The sequence below is a fragment of the Drosophila sechellia genome, chromosome X (assembly GCF_004382195.2).
Source record: "Drosophila sechellia strain sech25 chromosome X, ASM438219v1, whole genome shotgun sequence".
Lineage (NCBI taxonomy): Eukaryota > Metazoa > Arthropoda > Insecta > Diptera > Drosophilidae > Drosophila > Drosophila sechellia.
The window spans coordinates 19,106,306-19,128,392 of record NC_045954.1 but is presented as its reverse complement, the minus strand read 5'-3'; the positions used below and the strand labels follow the sequence as shown (position 1 = coordinate 19,128,392).

Sequence of the window (22,087 nt, the reverse complement as noted above, 5' to 3'; positions counted from 1 at the left end):
AGACAATTGAAAACCAATGAAATTGAATTGCTTTGATTTAAATTAATGACTTAGATAAGCCCAGCGCAAGAAATATGAATTATCTGCAGATAGCTCGATTCCACTGTGCGCGTAGCTGCATCAAGTCAGTGGAAACGCTCTCGTATGTTTATCTTGTCTGTGGCAAAGGTTTGATTAGCCATAAAAACTCACATTCGGTCTGGGTGTCGTTGTCGTACTTGTTCTATGATTGTATTTCCCCCTCTCCATCCGATTTTACTCGTCATTTTATGGCCTTTCCCCTCCATCCATTCCATTTTTTTTCGTTTTTACGAGCTTTCGAATTTTAAAGTCGTAAAATGCATTTCAGGAAAGTGAGGACAGTGAGCGTCGACAGCCATGGAATCTTTTAAGGCCGTGCTGATGGCATTAGCTTATTATTATTAATAATACTGGGCCAAGTGCTTGAACTTTAAACCCTTGCTTATTGTGCGGGGCCGCAAATAAAGTTTGCCGCCCCGCTTGAGTTCATTCCAACTCAAGTCGAGCCCAATAAAATGTAATTAATTTGCAAAACTTTTCCCCCACACAAGCCAAAAGCCAATAAAGTAAGCCCAAGATGCTGGGCGATGGTGTGGGGCTCAGGATTTGCATGCCAGAAATGAGCCAAACAAAAAAAAGTTCGGAAAAAAGGACGAACGGGGGCAAACAAAAAGAAGCAAGGAACAGAAGCCAACAGCTGCTCGACATAAACTTATAAAAGCTGGCAAAACTCTCTAACCAAACTGGGGGGCTGAGCGGGGAAAGCTCTGGCATTGCTGCATTAAAAAGTTAATAAAAGTGGAGCATGCCACAAGTCGTGCCGCAATTTGCGGCAGCTGCAGCTGCGTTCCAGCAAAAGGATATGGATATGAATATAACTAATCCTAGTGCCAAGTCCTGCCCAGAATGTGTGTATAGAGCATAGAGCATAGCAGGCTGCGGACGGAGGACGAGAGGACGGCGGGCGGAACTTGTTGCTCTTCAGGTGGCATAAGCTGCGACTTTTGCACTTGCACTTGCTCTAGCTGCCACAGTGCTTTGCTCTGCTGGGCTGTGCTGTGCTGTGCTGCCTCCACCAAAAGAGGCAAACAATTAAAATGCTCAACATCCTGAACGCCCCCCCCCCTGCAGCATCGAAGCATTCAAGGAGTTTCGCAACAAAATAAAACGACAACAAATCCTTTCAATTCATGCGGAAAGGTAAAACACAGGGGGGCCTTCAAGAATTACATCAATGCAATTCGAGTGTAGAAATCGTTCAGAGAATGAATGTCACAGGAAAAACATCTCTGGCCAGAAGTGAAAGCAATTACAAATAATTAAGAGGTAAAACTCTGTGTGTTTTATTTATTGGAGAAACGAACACAAACCTGAGGCCTGAAGACTTAAAACCCATCCTAAAAGCTTCTTCATTAGTCAGACTTATCCACGTTCCACTTAATTTTGACATAGAGCGACGTCATAACGATCATCATCATCAATAAGCGTTAGTAAAGATTTGGCCAAGACTCTCCTCATTAGTCGTTTTGCCAGAGCGAACACATTTCACTTCTGTCAAATATTACCCACATGGATTTATCCGCATCCTAGGAGCCACACACATCTATGTATATCGCACAATACTCTATCTATATGTATGTTTGCGGGTAGTGCACATTTATATACTTAAGCCCTCGCAGATGGCAACTAAATGCAACTCTGCTGCCAAGTGGCGAGAGCTCACTTCCACTTGCGGTTTCAAGGGTTACTCATCGCCTGGAGAGCCAGGAGCCAAGAGGCCCCAGCGTGGGCCATGCGGGGTGTGGCGGAGGAGCGGGCAAATCGGGCAAAAGCGGGTAACGTGGCTGTGCACTTTAAGTAATGCGGCCAATTGAAAATGTCGAACAAGTGCCACCGAACGCCAACAGCGTTGCAGCTGCCATCCAGCGACTGCAGCTAATTAAGAACGCATTAAAACGATTTGTGGGCCCTTGGCTGCCATTTCCGCCCGAGGGAATGGGTGTAGTGTGGCTTTTAAAGGGTCTCAATATTGTCAATCAATAAATAAATTAAGCGACAAGCGATTATGCAACGGCTACTAAGCCGCAATCAAACGACGAGTGTGTTGCATAAGCGATGTAAACGCCATGAGAAGCGCAGAACGGGGCGCTCGGGAAATTAGCTCATAATTCCGCTAAGCTGATTAACGCCGGGCCATCGAAATCTTTGCATTGGCAACACAAAAAAACACAAGCGTGGCAGAAAGGCAGAAAACCTGACACTCGAGCGATGTATTCGGTTTCCAGAAAGCTAAGTTAGTTTACAGCACAATGCAAATGTATAAATTACGATTTAGTTCGGCGAAACCGTGTAAATCTAGCAATCTTTTCTACAATAAAAGACTTCGTGAACTTACATGGAAATCAGTTTGGCCGTCCGAACGTTGAAACAACTTTAGGATTACTATGAAAATAAAGCTAATACATATCGAATTTCAAATGAATGATGGCAAGAGTCAAGTTAAAGGCTTATGGACCAGTATCATATTTAAGCACGCCTTTTACAATGCGCTTTTATTTTGTTGAGCCTGAGAAAGTATATATTAGATTCCATCAATGAATGACTAAGGCAGTCGGATGAAAAAATGCAATATTGAATAACTTTAGGCTGCGTTGAGCTGCAGCAGAGACAAGTCGCAAAAACAAGAGCAAACAAACCAATCAGAGAGATTGCCATACTTCGCGAAGTAAGCTCATTGAGAAGCGCATAGAAAGGCTGCAAAGGCAACCAAACAATGCAAAAACTTTTCCCAGGCCATTAGAAATGTCCAACAACAAGTGGCCATCAAAAAAGTACTTGAGAAGAAGCCAAAAATCCGGAGGCGGCCCAAACGACAAAAAAGACTAAATGTACGAAAATCCAAAAAGAAAAGAAAGAAAGAGAAAAAACCGAACTTAAAAGCAACTTTTCAGCTCATGTAAGTGCAAGTGCGAGAGTGTGCGAATGTGCACGAAAATATTTTCAATTACAAATTGTATTTTTCCGTTTAGATAAGCAAAATTTATGGCAGGACTTGCGTCCTCGATCGCAATTCTGTCCCGTCTCGGTCTGAACTCAAACTTTCAGTCGCAGTCCTGCGGCAACAAGCACTTTTGCGCTTGGTCGGCGTCGCAGTTGTAAACAAGGGGCAAATACAAGAACGCGACGGAACGGCACGGAATATGCCACAAAAAAAAAAAAAGTGCCAGCCGAACGGACCCAAGTAAAAACCCCAAGAAGACTGCCACTGCGACGACCAAAAGACGCCAAATAGAAGCTAAGAAAAAAAAGTGCAGCCAGAACTTGCAAAAGGCGAAATCGAAAAGCGCAAGAAGCGGTGCAAAGAAACTAGCAAGAAGACCAGGATAGAACCTTGCGACTAGCAAATACCCTGTGCCGGAAATATATCAAATTCAGTACCGTAAAGTACACTATTTGGCATTAATTTATTCAAGTTTATATAATATGCTTATTTGATATGGCGCTTGAGTGAAGAGTTGAAGTGAGTTATTATAGTGAAATTTAAATAAAATTTTATAGGATGTGGAAATGTGGCCTACTTAGCCAACTTATGGAACGGATGGAAGTGAAGCGTAAGAGCGTACAGATTTACAGAGTATTTTCCGTCTACGTGCTTCCCGGTGGCGCCGACAAATGTCACGTACGCAGACAGTGGCAGCCAGGAAGGAAGTGGGCGGAGTTCGGCCATGGGGGCGTGGCTGCAGGGTTGCCCTGCTCATATGGCCTGTCACATGAATGGAATTGCCAACTTAATGCGAAGGCAAATGCAGCAAACTGGACAGAAGACGCATACACTTGCCTAGACATCCTAATAGGGTTGTCATCTTACAAAACAAAAAATATGTAAATATAAAAAATTAAATAAAGCCTCAACCAGCAGGTTCCAGTTTTAATTAAAACGTATCAAAATTCTGTTGTAAGACGCAGAACTTTTAGCGGCACAAGGTGTCGATTTGTCTGGAGGCGTGGCGCGTAAGCTGACTTCCCCTTTTCCACCTGGCATCTTTGATATTAACATTTATTTTTATAATATTCATACACGTGTTCAGACAAGGATACATGTCTGTTTCGGAGGCAAGAAAAGTATCAAGTAGGATATGAAGTTGTTATTACTTTTCCATTAGTAACATTAACCCACCATTGCGAACTTCCTGTAATGCTTGCAACCCTGGACTATCTTTTTTGTGCCATTTTCAAGCATCTGAATGTCGGCAAACTTTAATGAGTTCGCTGACTTCTCGCCCATGTGGTCCTTAAATAATGACTTGAAGATTCAGGCGCTAATAGTCTTAGTGAGTCACATAGGCTCCCCTCGTACTCCACCCCCTTAGACAATCCACCGGTGAGCGTTTGAAGCGTGTGAAGCCATCAAAAATGGAATTGACACGTTCTGCCACCAGATGCACGCAAACAAAAGGGGTCCCCCCCTTCTCGTAATCCACCTCCTCGACTCGTTTCACTTCTTCTTCTTAATCATCATCGTCGTCATCATCATCTTCTTGCCATTCTTCTGCTTTTGGTTCTGCAGCTGTGTGGCAGAGTGGTGACCCCGACGTTGTCTTATCATAATGATGACGTTTACATTTCAATTAACGGCGAACAACATAATTGCAGCAGTCAAATTATATAATTACACACAAACAACAGGCGCACGCAAAGCGAGAGCGAAAGAAACGGACGCAGCGCCGCGTGAAAGAGAGGGAGCACTCATTTGCATATATGCATTTGCATGCATCTCACACACCAACTATATCAACTATATATCTATATATCCCATTGAAGGCAGCTGCAAATGCAACGCAGGTGTTGCCCCATGTGTCAAAAAATAATCACTTTGAAATCACTTCAAAAATTCAGACAGCACAGATGAAATATGCGTGCAACAGGGACCGAAAGCGTGTGAGAGAGAGAGGGCGGGAGATAGAGGGAAGAAAGAGAGGAAAGTCCCAGGGCCCTGTCAAGTGTTCCGGGCATTACATAGTCTGTTCAAGCCCCAGGTCGCAAGTTTACCTCCCCCATCCATCCATACAGCTCCCAATTGGACAGTCGTGTAATTTCATGTGAACATTCAATTCACCGAGCGACGTAAAGACACTCGCTCTGAAATGGACCACAGCTGCATTTCGAATCGATACTGGAAAAAAGATCGACTTACGAAGTGGAAACTTACGATCTCTCCATATTGCGTGCAGTGCCAAATTGTAAATGTAAGTGGCCAACAAAAAATATTAAACTGACAACTTGACGGTTATGAAAAGTGAGATTTTTAATTATCGTTTTCGTGTCAGAGTCGAAGTCAAAAGATTTTTCACCATTTTTTGTTCGTGTTTGAGGGAGCGGTACGCAATCCAAACTCAATTCCCACATTGAACCACCTGAGAACTTAACACCGCCGGGGAAAAAAAACCGGGAAATTAAAGGCGAAAAAAGAAAACACATTGAATTGTTTTCTATCGTGACACATGAGAGGCCTTCATAGGCTCGAGCGCGCTTGTGGTGCATAATTTTTCATGCCACATATAATAATCTCTGCTGGCCGTAATTTATTAACGTTTTCAGTCCAAAAGCCCCCCATCCCATTCATCAGCTCTCCCTGTCGCACTTGCGTGCCTCTTGCGGGAATGGCTGTTGGCGGTTTCGCTTTCAGCGTTTTATTTCAATGCGATTGAAAGCAAATTGAAAGCCGGCACCTGCCAGAGAGCACACGCGGCCAAGGAAACGAGGAAACCCATTTGCGGGCTAAAATGGCCAGCGAATGGACTCACTCACACTGCGAGAAATTTCGCCTAAGAAACTGTAACTGTAAGAAAAGTAAGAACTAATCTCGTTGCTCAATTTTTATCTATTGATCACTTGGTTAACGCACGTTCAAGAAGCACAGCGAGGTCTGGGCACACTAATATTTCACCACATAAGCCTGGTCACTTCACAGATACGCGATTCATTGGGCAACTGATAAGTGCTTAAATTTTTTTCTTGTGCATCTTTCTATCAAACTGCTTGGTTGGATTTGATGAAGCGCACTAAACAAATAACGCCCCGGCAATATTTCATTAAAAACTTAACGGTCTAACAGCACAGAGTGCTTTGAGGCAACACGGAGGGACTTGAACGAGGATTAAGGGGCAGAAAGGGCGAAAAGGGCAAAAAGGGTGGCGGCCGAAGCGGGGTGCTTGCAGGTAGATAAAGAGCCATTGGCTAATGCCCCATTGGCGTGTGTTGTGCACTGCCAAAGGCTGGCATTTGATGGAAACAACAGAAGATGCATTTTAAGCGGGACGTAGGAACATGGTCGCTGATGGCTGGCGAAAATGGCCACCTAATGTGATCCTAAATGCCCCTAAAAGTGATTTCAATTGCCATCGCATCAGGCTAGTATGAGGAAATTTGTACCGATGCATGCACGTGCTTTTTTTTTATGAAAAAAATTGCGAAGTTACCATTAGACTTTGGCGTATTTGCGCGTGGCAACTATAATTATGCGACATTTTTTGCATAAAAACATATGCGATGGGTTTCATTTCCCCACCGGGGCTCTAGTATTTCCGTAATTTTCTTGCTCGCATTGCAATCCTTTGTTATTCTCAATATTTTCCAGTTTAATTAGTTTGAAATTACACAAACAGCAAATAAGCGAGATGAAAAATGCATGAAAATAATTTTTGTTGCCCGTTCGCATTTGAATTTTCAATTTGCCGTTTGCTGAAATTGACAGTAAAATTATTATAATTATTATTATTATACTTGTTAGTTGACTTTAAACGCCATTGGTCCGCTGGCCAGGCTTTGTGCAGATATTATTGTTATTATTATTCTTGTTGGAGCTGCGACATTTTCGGTGTCAATTTGTATATTTTTTGCGGTTGTAGAATTTATGGTAAATTAAATTAGCCTGATTGGTATATGCATTTATAATGACATCACTTCAATCCGATCCGATCCCCTATCACGCGAAAGCCAGCCCGTGTGCAATAATAAATTAATGAAATAAATGTTTATTACTTTCATTTCGTGTGTGCGGCTCCCATTCCCCCAACCCTCCGCTCCACTCCACCTATCCATTTTCATCTCTATCGCCACTTGGACGCTGGCAGGCGAAGAACTACTAAATGGAAACGCCTTAGAAATTTCAATAAAAATTTTATGTTATAATTATAGGCCAAAGACAGACGATGCATAATAAAAATTAACGCCCTTCCCCGCCCCCTTCGAAAAAGAAATTCCCGTGTTTATGTTTGGGTCACCATTTTTCTATTAAACAAATATGAGGGAGGAAGATGGCATGTTCGTCATGTGCGAGTGTAATAAATTTTATTAAAAACATATACAAACAAACGCATAAACGAGATCCAAGATCAAGTCAAGGTGGAAGCCAAAAACCAGCAGGGAAGGGGAGTGAGTTGGCCACACATATGGGCCATCATACGTGACCGGCGATGGAATTTCGGGGCGCGCCCCTCTCTTTCACTCCGCCTCTCGCCGTCTCTTTCGACGTCCAGCTGAGACAACACATAAAATGGAAAATAAACAAAGGCGATGGAGGCAGGTAAGTCGACGTTTAAGGAGTTGGCATGCAATCAAAGCTCACGATCTGCGAGCTCTGAGAATTTTCCCAAAATAGTTGGCACTGCGCCACGCAAACCGAATGAAACTTCCATTTTTCAAGTTCAAAATTGAAGTCACTCCAATCGCATTTTCACCATTTATAACCAAGAAATCGTCGCACAGAACTGAATATTCAATAAAATCCTTTGATTGCTACACTTTAACGATGCGTAAAGTAGCAAAGCAATAAATGGTCAATAAAATGTTTTAAATTCAGCAAGTCTCCAACGATATTAAATATAAAAGTTCTCCTTCTCCAACGGTTGACCGACCCACCTCCTCCCAAGAGTTTCCTGTTCCCAAGCGGCGAGTACAGAAGAAAATCCCCAGCGAAAAAGGAAAAAACACATCGAACACAGTTAAGTGTGGCCAAATTAATGGACATCGAATGAAGTTGACCGGCTGTCATAAAGCGTTCATAATTACTTTTCACACCAGGCGGCGGCAAACCGAACGCGTGACTAACGAGTGCGAGGAGTGTGGAGCTTGGGGGCCAGACGGGCAGAAGAAGAGAGGCGCGGAGGTGACCCCAAACAAGCCCACAAACAGTCGGCAAAGAACAGAAAAAGAGGAAAAGATAACAAGGGAAATATTACAAATAAACAATTATAAATTTCTATAAATTCTAATTGAAAGAGTTGCGAGCTGCGGGGCGGACGGAGGTGATGTTGTATGTTTATATTTATAGGCTTAGAGCGTATTGCGCACGACATTTGTTTATTTATGGCGAGTGACAATAAAGTTTAATAACTTTGACACAATTTAATTAATTTCGATTTTCCAATATGACAATTTAAAATGGAAAAAATATAAAAGGCAGCGGGCGAACGGAGCAAACAAACAATATGTGGAAAGCCAAACAAAAGTCAACACGACACAAAATTTTTATACATGTCTGTGCTAAGGGCGGGGGGTGTGGCATCGCTCGAGCCATAGGCAAACATATTTATGACAATATATTTTTTGTTTTTCCGACTTCTTTTTGTATGCTTCTGTGCCATATGCAACGGAAAATTGAATTAAAATTTACCGAGTTCAATTTACGAAACCAGTTTTCAACAAAAAATAAAACCGACTAGTTAAAAAAGGACACTGGCCTTTTTTCATTAACCAACACTATGCATGGAATGAAAATTCCATTTGATTCAAATCAAATCGACTAAATTAAGAGCTTTGAGATATCCAAATCAAAAGCGAAATTGATTTGTCCTGTTCAAGCCGAGAGTCAAATGCATTTTTTGTCGACCACTAGGTTTAACAAAAACAAATAAAGTAAATAGAGTTATTCAGTTTACAGTAAAAATAAAAATATTATGCAAATTCGACCTAGAAAAATGGATTTCACTCTTAAGGTATTTTAAGAACATTTAAAAGCTTAATTATTTTGTAATTACTTTGCTTTGTACTCAGGTCTGGCTAGATTAATCGTAATTCGTACAGATCTGGTCACACTTAATGAGCGTAAAACTCATGCAAGCGCTCTGGAATTTGTTTCGCAAATCAAAACTTTTAAAACGCAAGCAACAATTCGTGCAAAGTTAACAAAATGTGTAACACCCCACCGAAAACCAGTCAAATTGACAGAGTTATTATAGTCTTTATGTGTCTACAGACGGATGTGTGCGTATGCTGGCCACCAAAAAACCGCAATTGAAATGCAAAATATTGTCGACATATAAATATTTGAAAAAAGTCAAAATGCAATGATTGAAAAATGAAAAAGCATGGGGGAAAAATTAATTTTGAATGCTGCCTGATCTGGCCAGTGTTGTTCAGTGAATTGCGTCTATCTCTCTATTTCACCATAGGTTTTTAAATTGTGACAACATAAAATAATTGTTAAAGTCCACAAATAACAATAAACAAGCACACAGAGTGCAAGAGCAAAGGCAAAAAGCAATTTGCAATGCACCAAAAACCAAAAACCGAGGCCCAACTCCATGGGGATAGTCTTTGTAAGTGAGAGAGAGTGGCCTGTGTGTGAGGTAAATTTATTGATTTCCATATATTTATTTGTGTAAAATGCCATAAATTACAATTATTTAACCGGGCCGGACGGATGAGCCCGGCGGACGGGCCGTAAAGTCAACGCGCCAGCAAACGGACACTCGTCCCCCCATTCCAGACCCCTCTATTGCCACTGTGTAGTTGGGTCAGTAGTGCTGCTGCTGTTGCCACTGCTGTTGCATAATTTGTTGGCCAAATTGCAACTCAACAGGCCAGGTACGTAGACGTTCGGAAAGGAACGGAACGGAGCAGACCGGACTGGACTGCCTCGACTGCATCTCTGATATCGAAAGACCCCAGGAGCCGCTATGTATATGTATGTATATGCATGTATGCAGGCAGGCGGAGGAGTTGAGAGGGAGAGCCAGGCTCATCAAATATGCAAATTCTGCAAGTCCTTGCAACAATCGCAATTAAGGATGAGCTGCCGGCGAGGCGACTATAAGGCAAATCACAGATAATGAAAACAGTGACTCATGGTGAGTGCTACTTAGTGCCCAATTAATTAGCCGGTGTTAATGAAAAAGGTGATTGCTACGATCCAAATCCACTTGTTTCCAAGTTATGTGTGTACTCAGGGTTTCATATATATAAATATTGTTTTATTTTATTTAAGAAGTTGTGTTTAGGAACTCCGCATCTTGAACAAAATACATATTTATTTTATATTAGTTAACTTGAGCAATAACCAGAAACTATGTGTAGATATGAAATTTTCCAAGGCTCCCTTAGCAGAATTTTATTTTATTTTCTTGAGTTGATTCAGACAAATATGAAATCACGATTTGCGATTCACAGCCCTATAGTGTGACTACCATATTAGGATTTCCCAATCACTGAATCATCATCAAGGGGAATTCACTCAGGCATCTCCAATCGACAAAAGCGCCTTCCATCGCATCCACTTCTCCCTATCCCTTTTCCTTCTGCAAACCAAATTCCTGACCCTTCTCCTGCGCCAGGATGGCTGGGAGCCCTAGGCCTCCACTTGGTCTCCATTCAGCTAGCTCGTCCTGATCAATCGCTTGGTCATTTGTTGGCTTTCGCCGTGCAGGACTCGCTCTGTGTGTGTTTGGACTATTATGTCCGGAGCTTATTAACTGCGGGTCTCGCAAATGCAATGCAAATAAGCAAATTTGCAATCAAAAGAACGATTTTCATATTTAAGATGGCACACGAGTGCAGCCAGGGGGCTGAAAATTGCGTGAGGCAAGGCGCGGTGGGGGAAAGTCCGGCCAAATGGGGGCCCCGGCTGTGAAATGGGGCGTGGCTGGAACAGAGGCATGCACTTAATTTGGCAATTGTCTCTGCACAAACACACAAGATAGATATGCGTACGAGCATATTGCCTGCATGTATCTATATGCGTTTGGGTGCGAGTATCTCGTATCTCCCGTTCATCTATCGTCCCGCGCACTACCACCACCCCAATTGCACCCACACAACCGCACAGAACTGCCCGTGTGTGTGTGTGCCTGCCTTTGTCATTAATATTAATTTCGTGTTTAATTTATTGTAATTTACGTGCATTTGATAAATCGTGTTATTATAATCAGTTGACTGGAAACGTGAAGAAAGGACAGGCCATGGAATACACTGAATGACACTCAAATTTATCCCACAGGGCAGTTTTCTTTATATCGAGCATGTTATGTTATTGCTTCAAATATTATTTCTAAAACTTTAAATTGTCGAGTTTATATTGCTTTTGCTCAAATTAAAGTTACATTTTCTTAACCCGTTTTGCCAAGTTGTCTGGGTCATAAAATTGACAATTTCTTTCAATGTATGAGAAAAAAGTGGGGTATGATGAGCAGTTATCTGACTAGAGGGTATGGGGTTTCTAACCAAATGCCAACGACAGTTGTCTGGGCTCTAATATTCGAAGGACTTACCTCTATACAAACTTCCCCTTCAGCAAGTATTTCGCGGATTTCGTCAACGAGTAGAATTCTGTGAAGAGGGGCGCTTTAAAAACTGCAATGAGAAGAAAATATTCAAGTAAATTTTCAGTCATTATGAATGGCAATTGTCTAAACTAGAACTATGTATAGATACGGTTTATTTCTCTAATGGTTTATTGCCCATAAATAAGCAGAGATCTCAATCTATTGGGTAATTTGTGGAAATCAAACGATATAAAATTAATTAATGAATAGCACAATAAATGTTTTTCTTATCTGCAATATGCTTCATAAAGCACATTTTACGTAAGCTTAAAACCTTCAGACAGCGCAGACCATCGTACAGCATTCGATACCAGCCAACTAATATTTATGAGACTCGCATAGAAAGGACCAAAAACCACTTGAGTGGAATTTCGAACTGAAAGGGTGGACGGACGGGGATGGTTACCCCGTGTAATGTCGGGGCAATAAACATTTTGCTCTCGTGTGCGAATGGTATGGAATGCTTGAGGACAAGTGTCGCATAAAGGACTAGCCCCCATCCAATTTTTCTGTGCGGAATGCATTTTTATAACAAAATAATTATATTTATGCCACGGTCGCGAGGGGAAAATGTGCATTGGCCATTGCACAGAGCGCATTCAAGTCGAAGTAATGCAAAAAGGCGAATCGCAAGCCCGATTCCGATCCGCAAACCAAACCCCTTTTGGATCCGCCCCAATCCCGTCCCGATTCCTCTGCTTCTGCACATAACGGCATCCATTACACGCAACAACAAAGCCAAAATGGCGTCTGGGGCGACAATGTGTTGCACGCGTGTGTGTGTGTGTGTGTGCAACGCTTTGTGTCTGTATTGTCGTTGAAATTATTTTTATTATTTTACACAATTTTTATATGGAAAGCCAACCAAATGCGATACACAGAGGGAGAAAGGCGAAAAAAATGAACTTTTACAGCCGGGCATAAATATTTAGTATATGGTTCTTGTTGCTGCTTGTTTATATTGTTGTATTTAATGAGATTTTTGAACTTTTCCTCGCCATAAGCGCCTTAAGCGTTTACTCTCGCTCTGTGAAAACACTTTACAGAAGCCACAAAATGGAAAGCAAAACAAGGAGCATTCAAGAAGTTTTTCTTTTTGATGTCCCCAACGCGCGGGGGCGTGTGAAAATTGAAGCCGGGCGTTTGCTAAATTTCCTGTAAATGCAGGATATTAAAATGCTTATTTGAAAAGCAATAAATATTTTGTGTATGTATTTCCGTGTTCGTAAATTGTTTAACCGATCATATCGCTGCTCTTTATTGCCAGAGATTAATTTACATTAGTGTTATTATTTTTTTTTTTTTTTACAAACTTTACGAACCCGCCTTATTCCACTTCACATATCTTAATGCCAAGCGTTTCACCTTTTAATATCTTAATTCCAACCGAGATATGCCTCTATCTCCACATCTAAATGACTTCAAATTGCATTATTACCATCCATAAATTCCAAATCGAATTCCCATAATCATGAAATCAATTTATTGTCATCACATTTAAGCCCATTAGTTTGAGACGCGATAAGATCTCCGATCCTAATCTCAAATGCATTTGTCATTCCCCAAAATCGAATCAGAGCAGATCGAAGACCAGTTTTCGGATCGTTTCGGTTTGGATTTTGGTTTTGATTTCGGTCTTGGGTCTCCGATTTTCTCATCTTGTGTGGGTTGTTGTGCAACCCACCAGCCGGATCGCATAAAATAATAATAATGAATGCTAAAGGAAAACCGGTGGCAGAGCATCCAACTCAGGCTTGTGACTCCAACGCATTCATTAGTTCTCATTAGGAGACAAAACATTTCGAATCGAAACTCGCATCCGAACGATAAACAAAACATTCTTCAATCGTGAGAGGGGGAAGGGGGGCTGACTCTACCGGTTTATTGGCGTCTCTAATGAACCTCTATTAATAAATAGAAAAGGAAAACATTACATATCAAAAAAGTAGCCATGGCAATTCTTATGACATTGTCAAGCCAAATATTGTAGATAACTTCGAGCTGGGTGGCCGTAGAAATCGAGTGATAAAATATACAATCGAGTGGGTTTGTCCAAAAGGGGTTAGGGTTAGGCTTCGATTTAACTTTGATTCAATGCCCTGATGGCAAACAAAATAATATTATTAGGTTACGAGTACTGTATGCCGCAACGCACAGTCATTACAATTATCGATTTAAATTCGCTTTCCAGTTTGAAGCCAAGAACACATACGTACACCATACACCCTCTAGCTTAGCGGGAAAGTCAACCCAGTCAATTAAAGACCTAGAAGTGCATAATTTCCCATTTAGCCCATCTATGAATTATGCAGCTGAAAGGGACGACGAGCGGGCCAAAGGAAAATACTCCCCAAATGGGTAGAACTGTGGAAATGACATAAGCGTTAAAATATTTCAAAGGAGCGACTCAACTTCACTCCACTCGACTGGCTGGCGTGAGCGGAAAGCTCTATAAAAACAAAACGAAGCCAAATATAAGACAAATGCAGGCCCGAGGCGAACTTTTCAGGGGGTTATGGGGTTATATGGGGGCTGTGGTGGGGACGCAAAGCAAACATGTGACATATGCGGCAATTAATGCCGTTAATTATTAAAGTTAACACCCAAAAGCGACATGCACAAGTCAAATAAATAAACACGCAGCAGGGAACGAAGTCAATGGCTCTTGGCCAAAGCCAAAGCCCTATATACCACACTCACACACACACACCCCCTCAAAAACCCATAAAGTGCCAGCCCCCTGCACAAACGCCCCAACAATTAAGGACAATGCGTACTAATTTCAAACGAAAACCCCAACGTGGCCAACTGAAAGCGAAGCGGAAAAGAAAGCACGAAAAAATAGCCACCAAGAAATTTAATCAAAATTACAGAAATAAACACCGAAGTTTTCAATATCCTGTAATTAGGTTTGAGTTTTGGAAACATTTCGTTTAGTTGGAGCAAGGGAACTCATAAATATTAAAAAAAATCGTTTTTTAATGCCTTAGTTTTGTATATTCCAGATCGATTGCTCTTTAATTTGTTATTTTTAAATAAATGGCATACATTTAAAAGTTTTCTATACCTCATTTGATATATTTTCCAGCAGGATGAGGCCTAATCTCTCACCCAAAAGTCGCGGCAATAATGCTTTTTATTTATAAACTGCCACAAAGGAGCGGAATGGTCGTAGTGAGGGGGTTGGGGGGTATCGGGCTTAACCCATGCGTGCCACAAGATGAAGAAGAAGCCTGTTGGGGCAGGACAGTTGGCACATAAATAATTCACACACCCGGCCATCGCTCGATTCGCCGTCCTGCTGACATAATTTCTCCCTCTTTCAGCCAAAAAAAAAGAAAATAGCAGGGTTACTCACTATTAGGGGCATTCCACTTTTTTTTAGGGGGGTGGATTTTTTGAGAATAGGGGGCGGATATTTGGAGGGCGAACGGTTGACAAGGGCAGTGCAATGCATAAGCAAACAAAACTTTGGCAATTTTGTGCAACTTTTTGGCTTCCACATTTTGTATAGAAGGCATTTTTCCTCCCTTTGTGTTTTCTGTTTGTCCGTGTGTGTGTGTCGAGGAAATTATGTTTTTGAAAACAGGAAAACCTGGGCAAGTTTTTGGGGCCAGTACAGCGCAAAGATGATTGGGCAGCCCGAGGAAGAGGTAATCCCATTTTAGAATAAGCTTTGCTTGGGTCAAATCAAGTTTAACTTTTTCACAATCGAGTTGAGCTCATAACAAGTCGACGATCGACGAAAACTTTGTTTTCACCGAGTTGAGCGGCATAAAAATGCTGCAAAATGGGGCTTATTTTCATTGATTTGATATTTACGAAAAGAAATATAAGCTTAAAACAGTTGAACTGCTTGGCATTTTAGGAAAATCATTTTTAATGGCCAACTGCGAGGTAATTTGCTGTCAATATTCACAAGATTAGGCAGCATTTCTCATTTTTCACACCCACTGGGTTTGCTCTATTAAAGGCAGATTTTGTTTTGTTTTGCACCGTTTCACAGTATATTATTTTTATTTTTGTTGAAACATTTGCCACTTAACGGGCACATAAAATGCCAATAAGGATCGCGGTTTTTCGCCTTTTTTGTTTTTTGTGTTTTTGGGCGGAAGGAGTGAAAATGTGGGGACAATGACGATGAGCATATGATTTTCAATTTTTGCCACAAATCCAGACAAACACACACACAAACACTTACTAAACTTTCTGGTCTGCCCTGTTCGCGCGACTAAAGTGCCAATAGTACAGTCGGAAAAAATGTGTAGGGAAAGATCTAAAACCTGCTGGTACATACTTATTGTTCAATTATTTATTGATAAAGAACACAAAATGTGAAAACAATCTATTCAGATTGATACATTTATGGACAGCAGACAAATGACATTTGATGTTGCAGATGCACCACTCATTTTTCTTTGAGTGCAGCTCAAACTTCTTGTCGACTCCTCCGACCGCCGCCCGCCGCTTGCCACGCCCCCAGCTGCCCCCTCTGTGAACCGTTAAGCGCCATTAGGCGGCTGTGCAGACATTAAAAACAGCTGCCATCGTCTCCTGTTTTCCGTTGTTGTTGCTGTAGTTGTTGTTGCCATTGCTGGTGAGGCAGTTTTTTTTTTGGGAGTTGTTGGGGGTGCGGCAGGATGGTGGGGTAAGGGGAGGGGGGGTCAGAGGGACAGGCGACGGGGAGCGGCACAGAAATTGCCTGTTTATATTCGCAGCGACAGCAAATTTTATTATTATTTTTGTTCTTGACAACGACAACGGGCAACGGAGGAGCAGCAGGCACAACAGCATAGCCAGCAAGGCAGGACACCGATTTTTTGGGGGGAGGGGGGGAAGTGGGTGGTGTGGCAGGAACATGTCCCGAAACCAAATACAGGGTGCGGCCATGGGGTGTTTTAGTTGGGGGAGTCGCACGACACCAAAAACAGCGGCAGTTTCACATTTCTGTGAACTTCATTTCCGTTTGAAAAGAAGACACATTTAGAGATTAGGGTATGAGTTTAGATGCCACTCGAAAAACTAAACAAATTGAAAGATTCAGATATATTTAACACTCCTTAGAATCCTATACAACTTTAGTTGTACTTACTGGATATCAGCAAGTTCATAGCTCCAGCCTAGAAAAGTATATTTACCAATCAAAAACTATTTCCCCCATTTCATGCTCCTTTTTGTAATTCTGCAAATTTTGCATTTATATTTCGAGGGAAGCAAATCAAAATCAAAGTTATTTGTTGCTCTTCGTTCGTTGAATGTGTATTGCCGCATAGACACAATTCACATCGATGACATGGGGGTTCCATTCGCCCCCACTCCCGCATTTGGTCAGCATGGGTTAAAGTTGCGTCGACGCATTGTGCTTAGAACGAAAGATTTCACGTCGCTTCGATTTGAATTCGTTTCATTTCTTTTTCATTTTTTTTTTTTTGGTCGCCGACTGCGCGCCTCCAATTAAAGAATAATTCATTTCAATTGAAGTCAATCAAAAGAAATTATTTCACGCTTAATCAATTAGAGAAGATGCTTGGCCCAAGCAGGGTACAAAATGTGAAGGAGAGAAACCCCAGAGCCAGACACCCCCAAACCCCAAACAACGAGGAATGTGTGCCTCACTGATTTTTCACTTGAAAAAATAGCCGAAAAAATGCGGCAAACAGAACGATTCCAAAACGATTCGGTACGATCCAGTCCCGATCCTCATCATTATGATATATGGGGCAGACAGACGGCGAGGAAGGGGCACTGACAGTCATCACTTGAGCTTTGCTTTTAGTTTTCGGAATCCTAACAAATTGATTCCGCCGAGGGTGTTGAAATGCCGGGAAGTGCCACTTGGAGCCCCCAAAGATAAGCTTATGAAATGTATGGGATTTTATGTACATCTACATGTACATGTATGTATGGCCTAAGTAGCATTTCTCTCACTCTTGGAAACGACGAGGCCCGAACTTAGAGGATCATGTGCCATAATCAGGGCTAGATTTACGACTCCGGTTTGAAATGAAATAAATGCCTATGTATGTTGACCAAAAAATCTTAATACTAACCCATTTTTTGTCATTTTAAAGACTTGTGGTTAATTAACCATAATTTAGTATTGAATGCATAACCAACTTAAGAACGCAAAAGAAAAACTGCTACACATGTTTTTACTTAACAATGCCATTTTATTATTTCTCTTATTTCGCAATTCAAATATAGCGCTTGCTAAAAAATTACAAATTAGTTGGAAATATAATACCATTACATTTCGTTTGATTTCGCGCCGCCAGAGGGCGCCACTACGTAAACGAGTCGCCTAAAGGCAGCCGCAAGATCTTATAAAGTATTTATAGTTATATATGGATATGGCGAGCAAGAGTGGGGATGTCGTAAACAATTTTTGCGCTTACGCAACGCCCACCCAAGTGGCGACACCAGACAGACGAGGGCGGTGTGTGGCGAAGGGGGCGTGGCTGGGGGCAGGGAGGCAAGCGTCGCATTAATTTGTCATTTTGCGCGTGTGTTGACGACGGGCAAATATAGAGAGGCAAGTGCTGGAGGAGAAGGCGATGGCGATGGCGATGGGAATGGGGAGGCAAACGGCAAATAGAAGCCACATCAAGTGGCACGCCACACACACACACACGTTCACAAGCGAAAAAATGTCTGCACTTCTTAAAATCAGAAATTTTAAATATATACATAAAGTAACAAATAAATATGTATAATAATATGTACATAGTTCGAGGAATACACAGATCTATTAATTTTAAGAAGTGTAAATCCTTGTCTGCAAACTTTCAATTTCATAGTGTTGCATTTGTTCTATATAGATTGTTTTTTTCTGTGCACACACACTTACTGAAAACTTTTGTTTCTGCTTACGCGCTGCAAAAAAGTTGCACTTTTCCCCCTTTCCATATATGTATGTACATATATATACGTTTACACGTACATATATATTCTTTTCTATCTATTAAAATTCCCTTTTCGCCGACTTCTTTCACAGATTTTGACTTTCGCGAAGGGAAGACCTGAAGAAGCGGCATCCGAGGCGAAAAAAAGTGTCACAAAACTTTTATGGTGGCCATGACACGTTGGCGGTTGCTGGTCCCCACCACTGGGAAGCCCCCCCCCCCCTTTCGGAGGAAACCCCCTCCTGCCCCTTGGTTGCGGTGGCTGCCACTGCTACTTCATTTGCCTGTGCGCTCATTAAAAAAGTTGCGACACATACAAATGCATACACTCGGCGAAAATGAGTAGTGAATGGACGCGGCAGAAGAGGGGAAGGTTGAGATTTGTGCTGAAAGATAACTTGTGGTTCAAATTAACTTTAATTAACATTAACACTCATACGTACAACTAATAGGGAATATTCGGAAGTATTCTTTTAAAAAATATATATATATGACACTTGCAGAAAATGAATTTCTCATTCTCATTCGCCACCTTCCACCTTGCACCCCTCCAGTTAACCAATTCTCTAGACAAAGTCAACACGTTTGCCTGCATGTCAAGTGCCAGTCAGTCTGTCGGCTGCTCCAAGCTCCATGCTACAAGCTCCCTTTGCCCAGTTCCCATTTCCCGCCCAGCGTAGTTGCCCCGTACTCCCGAAACACTTTTTGGCCAAATGAATGTCAAGAACGAGTGAAAATTTGCGTTTAAATGCAGTTGAAACAGGAGCGAAGGAAAAACTATGCACGAGGCCAGCGACCTGTCGCCATTTTTGCATATTTTCCGAGGGTGTAAACAGAAATTTGTCAGTTCATGTTGGGCGGCCTGGCAGCGCTTCTTCTTCTTCTATTTTCTGCCCCATGGTAACTTTAGTAGCCTCGCTCGAGAGAGTCGAGGAAGCCAGTTGGAAAAGGGCTCAGGGAAGCCAGTGGAGCGTGGTCGGTCACCTGGGGAATTCCAGGGGCTGAACGCACCTGCGGTGCATAGCACATAGTTGCTTGTTTCATGTTGGTTGGAACACAAATTTCGAAAGTATTAAAACAGAATTTTAAAGTTGAAGTTTAAGGGCAGTTGGTTGGAAGAAAGTTTGGCTGGTGCAACACGCATGTGTCGGTTGCATTCTCTTCGATACTTTTGTACTGCAAGTATGCAGATTGATATTCTACGTTTTATGCCTCATTTGCACATTATGTTGTGTCCCCCCTCGCAACCACTTGTGTTTTATGTTCGCCTCACGGAAACTTAAAAAAATATTAAATGAGATTAACAAATTATCTGAAATACCATTAAGCTGTTAATGGAGTGGAATTTTGAAACATCTTCTCCGGCCAGAGGCATAAAATCTGGAAAGACGATAGGCAAAGATGAATCTCTTTGCTCTTGGCTCGCTTCATCAAAAATGGGCTGCTGTATATATAAATATGTATATTCATGTATATAGACAAAGATATATACAGATAGAAAGGCAACCATTTGGCAGTCTGACTGCCGCCAGTGGCCCTATAAATAGTCCAGATAACACTAAACCAGGCAATCAGCTTAAGGCGAACCTCTTATCTTAATGTGTCGTCGTCGTCTCTGAAGTTCGCGAGACATTTTTGCTAATTAAGCTGTGACCAAGGGAGCCAGGGAGCCAAGGGGGCGTGGCAGCCGGCAGCTCCTTACTCACATTAAAAATGTCGCCCAGACATTAGCATTTTTATATGGCGAATATATGGAGCATTGAGGAGAGGGAACTGCAACGTCGACGACGACGACGACGAGAGCGACGAGAGCGACGGGAACGACGAGTTTATCTGGTCAGAGTTTATGTCTGGCAGCGGTCACTACTTAGTCTGATTATTGTTATTATGGCGTCGTAGTTTTCATAAATTTCCAGCAAGTTATTTTCCCATAAATTCCTGCAGGACACGCTGCCAGAGGTACGATGTCACAAACGAGGCTGAGGGGCAGGGGCAGTGGCTAGGGGCAGGGGCGGGGGAAGGGTGGGCAACAACCAGGTAAATGACGACGACAGCAAATGACAGACGGAGGTGGGAGGAGACAGGTGGTAAAGGCTGTCCTGTCAAGACCTAGACAACTAACGAACCAAGGAAATAACAACTAAAAAGACGGTGACTATGGCAAATCTTTTGGCAGGACAGCAACAACAACACCAACCAGCAGTAACCAGAGATGGGCGACCAACGGGGTATTTCACACAAAGGTACTTGGTATCACAACGAGGTACAATAACATCATCATGGTTTATTAAAATTTCACAAACTGCACTCGGCTGTGCGGGGACCCTAACCCTACACTTTTTAATTATGTATTTAAACGCTGGATTATGTATTTAAACGTGTTCCGAGAAAGGGGCATTTTTGCACGAAATTGTACCCAAGGTACATCTAGGAATAAGTCAAGATGTTCATTGTTTCCATTTCATATTACTTGACTCTTTGGCTTTGCCATCCATCTCAATCGTGTTCTAAAGAAAGGATATACTTTTTTAGTTACTATTTTCTTGTATCCTGTATACATGTAAATGTACCCAAGGTACACACGGTAAAGATATATGCTCATATAGAGTAAATTATTGACTAAATTTGGCTTCCAGCTCTTTTACGTTGAAGCGAATGGATATACCCCTTCTATGCCATGTAAAGTACAACAGAAATTGTACCTTCCGCATCTCTGGGAATAACCAACAAACGACGCAATGTCGAGACATGTGCAATGTGCAATGTCCTTTGGGTATACAATTTAAATTGGCATTCCACATGACAATATGTGTGGCAAAGTGAACGAGCCAACAGACAGATGGCTACCAGGTACCAGGTTCTTAGCCGCAGGAAAAATACGGCAAAAATGCGGGACGAAAAAATGAATTCGAGAGACGAAAAGTAAGGAAAATAAGGAAAATAAGCATTGCGCATCGTGCAATCAGAGTTGATAATTTCTTTGCCGGTAAAGAGCGTTCAATTATCGCTTAAATGCAACCGGCGCCCAGTAAACAATGAATTAATAATGAGTTGCCCGCCAAGCGGATTTGTTCCGGAATCGGTTGTCCGTTGCCTTTCGGCGCTGGCTTTTTCAAGTTTTTGCTGAAATTAGTTTTCCCATTTTGTTTTAAACTTTTATGAATTGTGCTGCAGCAGGCATAAGTAAAAGTGCTGGCAGTTCGGGGAGGGGGGAATTAAGCGACGGTAAAGTGATTATGTTCAAGAATTTAATATTGAACTATCGAGTTGAGCTAATAAAATGCCATATAGATGCCCTTTAAAATAATGAATGATAATGATAAACATTCAATTTCACGCAATTAATTTATAAAAGGCAAAGAACTTTTTACAGGCTACAGCTTTAATACTATTGATTATGAAGGAAAGAACCCTTTTTTAATTGGAATTTAAAAATATTTCCTCAACGTTTGCTTCATAAAATGCAAATTTCCCATAGAGACAAATTCTTGGAATACCTTATATATATACGTGTGTGTGTGTGTGTGTAGAACCTCCAATACTAATACAATAATTATACATATT

At 41.7% G+C, this 22,087-nt stretch overlaps 1 protein-coding gene across 1 annotated transcript in view; it reads right to left on the bottom strand.

The window, feature by feature from the left end:
* The window catches only part of LOC6614935 (hornerin), an 86,449-nt gene that overhangs the window by 26,454 nt on the left and 37,908 nt on the right, over window positions 1-22,087 (bottom strand). Inside the window, exon 3 of the mRNA XM_002039316.2 lies at window positions 11,568-11,649. The gene's annotated coding sequence lies outside the window, so the exon portion shown is untranslated. The remainder of the gene's footprint in view (window positions 1-11,567; window positions 11,650-22,087) is intronic.